The sequence below is a fragment of the Schistocerca serialis genome, unplaced genomic scaffold, assembly GCF_023864345.2.
Source record: "Schistocerca serialis cubense isolate TAMUIC-IGC-003099 unplaced genomic scaffold, iqSchSeri2.2 HiC_scaffold_1167, whole genome shotgun sequence".
NCBI lineage: Eukaryota > Metazoa > Arthropoda > Insecta > Orthoptera > Acrididae > Schistocerca > Schistocerca serialis.
In genome coordinates, this window is record NW_026047367.1 from 125,001 (window position 1) to 130,000 (window position 5,000).

The 5,000-nt window shown below is 62.5% G+C and overlaps 1 pseudogene; it reads right to left on the bottom strand.

Moving 5' to 3' along the window:
* Window positions 1-5,000, bottom strand: part of LOC126433458 (large subunit ribosomal RNA) — a 7,963-nt pseudogene that overhangs the window by 2,193 nt on the left and 770 nt on the right.

Genomic DNA, 5,000 nt, shown 5'->3' on the forward strand with positions numbered 1-5,000 from the left:
CCGTGCCTTCGTGGGGAAGGCGTTGATGCGGGCGCGGAGAGCGTCGATGAAGTTACGCCCAGATAGCAGGCGACTGGTGTCAGCGACCCACTGGTGTTGCCCCTTGACGGCGGCGGAAGATGACAGCGCCGCACCGTCAAAGGCAACGTGCAGGCGCGCGGCCCACATCTCTCCAACCTGCGTCGACGATTTGAGGAGGTGGCCCTCCCACATAAGATGCCGCTCCAGCGCCTCAATCTCACGCTGCACCTCGTCCCGGCCTGCACCGTCGGCGGCTGGCCCAATCCTCTTCAGCGCCAGGAGACGGGACAGGCGAAGTGTTGGCCCCATCCATCGGCATGATGGGATGCCGAGGCCTCCCTGGGCTACAGGAGCGTGGAAGTAGCCCAGGGGAGTGTCCGCCGGAAGGCGGAACCATCTCCTGACGGCGGCACGGATGGTCACATCTGCCGCTTTCAACGCACCCACTCGGGTGCGGCTGAGGGCCAGCCCATGGTACAGGCCAGGCAGAAGTACGGTGGTGAGGGCGTGGAGGCGCTGTTGCGGCTTGAGCGGAGCTCGGGAGATGACGTCCAGCTGCTCCACCAGGTGGCGTCGTGGGTTGAAAACGCAGCGACCAGCGGTGGAGAATTGCAGTCCCAGGTACCGGAAGGTTTCACCCACACGTAGGGCGGGCACGGTGGCGTTGCCCGCTTTGAAGGTAACGTCGGCGTCGACCTTCACCTTCTTGTCGCGCCCAGACGCGACTAAGGCGAGGGTGAAACACTTCCGGGCGTTGATCTGCAGCCCCAGATGGGCGAGGGCTGCGACGGCTGCGTCGATGAGGGACTGCAATCCCCTCGCGGTCGATGCAAAAAGCAGGACGTCATCTGCGAAGGCCGCAGCGTTAACTCTGCGACCAAGGATCCGAGCTCCGATGTGGGAGGGAAGTTGACTCAAAACATAGTCCACCGCAAAATTGAAAAGGAGGGGGGAGAGGGGGTCACCCTGACGCACACCCCTAGCCGGCTGCAGGGGCACGCCCACGTCGGCGCCGCCCGCTATCACCGTCGTGCTACCCTCGTAACACCTTTCGACGTACTCAATAAAGCAATCCGGCAGGCCATGAGCCCTCAGCACGGGGCGGAGGGCAGCATGGTCCACCGAATCGAACGCTTTAGAGACGTCGATCGATGCCACAAAAACAGAGCGACAGGAGCGGACTGCGTCGGTGAGAGCAGTGTCCAAGATGAAGGTGTTTTCCAACATCCCATCCCGGGGGATGAATGCCCGCTGACGTTCGTCCACAGCACATGCACGCATCAGGCGTGACGCGAGAACCTTGTGAAAGGTCCGCGCCAACACCGAGCAGACCGTAATGGGGCGAAAGTCAGCGGGGGATGTTGGTGCAGCCGTTTTGGGGAGAAGTGACGTCCGGGCGCGAAGCAGACGCTCGGGGAGGGCGCGGGCCAGGAGGAAGAGGTTCAAGAGTTTCACCAGGACTTCATGCGGCAGGCGCCGCAGCTCCGCTGGAGTCAGGCCGTCCGGCCCGGCTGCCGATCCCCTGGGCGGCAAGGCAGCAGCGACCTCCTCACGTGTGACCGGCCCCCATAGGCACTCAGGAGCGACAGGCTCCGAGTGCGGGAGAAGGCGGTCACGGATGAAGCCGGCGGTGGAGATCGGCTTCTTCGTGAAGAGGTCCGCCCAGAAGTCCAGCAGACCGGGGATGTCGGGTGGCGGCTGCAGCAGGGTGCCGTCCAGCAAGCCGCGCACGCAACGCGCACGCGACCTACGGAAGGCGTCCTGTGTCCGCGCGTATTCCCAGCGGCGCCGCTTGCGCTTCTGCAGCGGCGGGGCGGCAGGCGGCCGCTTGGATGGTTGGCGCGGCCGCTGTGTCCTGGTGATCAACCTCTCCCCCCTGGACCCGACCGACGCAAGGGCATCCGGGAGCATGCCCAGGATGACATCGGGCGGCGTGCCCCGCCCCAGACCAATGACTCGATCCAGGGCAGAGAAACGCTGGGCGGAAGCAGGTAGCCCCGCCAGATGCTCCCAGATGGCGGCGTCAGTCGGCCCCTCCGGCGGCGGCCCGGTGGTGTCGGCCGCGAAGTCCTCGGCTGCGTCGACGGGCGGCGCAGCGGCCTCGCCCGCGTCAGGCAGCGAGCTCGCTGCTCCACGGCGGGACGCCGGCTCTTCACCCCGACCGATCTCAAGTGCCTCCATGAATTGGCGGACAAGCTGCTTGTGGGCAGCTTGCCGCCGTCGGCACTTGATTGCCTCAAGCGTTCGGTCGGGGAACATCCTGGTAAGTTCTTGATTTACAAAGAAGAACCGGGCGTCCCTCTCGAGGAACAGTTCGGCCTCTGCCTTGGCGAGCGACAGGACTTCTTCCTCCGTCCACCTCGCGCGATGCCTCTCCGTCACGATCTCAGCGTTGGCGGCCGCAGGGTGTTGGCGGCGGCGATGGACCCCGAGACCGTTCTTCGTGGTAAAAGTGCGGTGGCACTCACTGCAAGCAAAGGGAGCTACACAAACTATCGCATTTTCGTTACGGCCGGTTGGCCGGATAGGTGCTGGGGTAGCTGGGGTGGCACCTTCAGCGGAAGGGCCACCATCTCTTGTTTCTTGTCGGCTGCCCCCAACTATAAAGGGATAATGCGAGGGGGGGCTGGTAACCCCCCCAAGCCCCTGGTGCGGTCTTCCACTCTGCGAAAATCAGCGGGCCCACGAGAAGGGGAGAAGACCGCAGGAGAGGAGAGGCTAAGAGGGCTAGGCCCATGTATTGCGCATCACTCTCCCTGTAACTATAACCCAAGGAAGGCACCTCGCAGCAGCAGCACGACTACATCAAGACCGCACTTCGAAAAGCCAAGTCCGGATGCAGCCACACCGCCGCCACTTGGCCACCTTAAGAGAGTCATAGTTACTCCCGCCGTTTACCCGCGCTTGCTTGAATTTCTTCACGTTGACATTCAGAGCACTGGGCAGAAATCACATTGCGTCAACACCCGCTAGGGCCATCGCAATGCTTTGTTTTAATTAGACAGTCGGATTCCCCCAGTCCGTGCCAGTTCTGAGTTGATCGTTGAATGGCGGCCGAAGAGAATCCGCGCACCCGCGCGCCCCCGGAGGAGCACGCTAAGGCGGACGCGGCCTCGCAGCAAGGAAGATCCGTGGGAGGCCAAGGCACGGGACCGAGCTCGGATCCTGCACGCAGGTTGAAGCACCGGGGCGCGAACGCCGCGCAGGCGCGCGCATCCTGCACCGCCGGCCAGCACGAGGCCGACCAACGGCGAGAGCAGACCACGCCCGCGCTAAACGCCCGCACTTACCGGCACCCCTACGGCACTCACCTCGCCCAGGCCCGGCACGTTAGCGCTGACCCACTTCCCGACCAAGCCCGACACGCCCCGATCCTCAGAGCCAATCCTTATCCCGAAGTTACGGATCCAATTTGCCGACTTCCCTTACCTACATTATTCTATCGACTAGAGGCTCTTCACCTTGGAGACCTGCTGCGGATATGGGTACGAACCGGCGCGACACCTCCACGTGGCCCTCTCCCGGATTTTCAAGGTCCGAGGGGAAGATCGGGACACCGCCGCAACTGCGGTGCTCTTCGCGTTCCAAACCCTATCTCCCTGCTAGAGGATTCCAGGGAACTCGAACGCTCATGCAGAAAAGAAAACTCTTCCCCGATCTCCCGACGGCGTCTCCGGGTCCTTTTGGGTTACCCCGACGAGCATCTCTAAAAGAGGGGCCCGACTTGTATCGGTTCCGCTGCCGGTTTCCGGAATAGGAACCGGATTCCCTTTCGCCCAACGGGGGCCAGCACAAAGCGCATCATGCTATGACGGCCCCCATCAACATCGGATTTCTCCTAGGGCTTAGGATCGACTGACTCGTGTGCAACGGCTGTTCACACGAAACCCTTCTCCGCGTCAGCCCTCCAGGGCCTCGCTGGAGTATTTGCTACTACCACCAAGATCTGCACCGACGGCGGCTCCAGGCAGGCTCACGCCCAGACCCTTCTGCGCCCACCGCCGCGACCCTCCTACTCGTCAGGGCTTCGCGGCCGGCCGCAAGGACCGGCCATGACTGCCAGACTGACGGCCGAGTATAGGCACGACGCTTCAGCGCCATCCATTTTCAGGGCTAGTTGCTTCGGCAGGTGAGTTGTTACACACTCCTTAGCGGATTCCGACTTCCATGGCCACCGTCCTGCTGTCTTAAGCAACCAACGCCTTTCATGGTTTCCCATGAGCGTCGATTCGGGCGCCTTAACTCGGCGTTTGGTTCATCCCACAGCGCCAGTTCTGCTTACCAAAAGTGGCCCACTTGGCACTCCGATCCGAGTCGTTTGCTCGCGGCTTCAGCATATCAAGCAAGCCGGAGATCTCACCCATTTAAAGTTTGAGAATAGGTTGAGGTCGTTTCGGCCCCAAGGCCTCTAATCATTCGCTTTACCGGATGAGACTCGTACGAGCACCAGCTATCCTGAGGGAAACTTCGGAGGGAACCAGCTACTAGATGGTTCGATTAGTCTTTCGCCCCTATACCCAGCTCCGACGATCGATTTGCACGTCAGAATCGCTACGGACCTCCATCAGGGTTTCCCCTGACTTCGTCCTGGCCAGGCATAGTTCACCATCTTTCGGGTCCCAACGTGTACGCTCTAGGTGCGCCTCACCTCGCAATGAGGACGAGACGCCCCGGGAGTGCGGAGGCCGCCGCCCCGTGAAGGGCGGGGAAGCCCCATCCTCCCTCGGCCCGCGCAAGGCGAGACCTTCACTTTCATTACGCCTTTAGGTTTCGTACAGCCCAATGACTCGCGCACATGTTAGACTCCTTGGTCCGTGTTTCAAGACGGGTCGTGAAATTGTCCAAAGCTGAAGCGCCGCTGACGGGAGCGATTATTCCGCCCGAGAGCATCCCGAGCCAACAGCGGCGCGGGTCCGGGGCCGGGCCAGGTAGGTCCGTCATCCGGGAAGAACCGCGCGCGCTTGCCGGGAGCCCGAGCG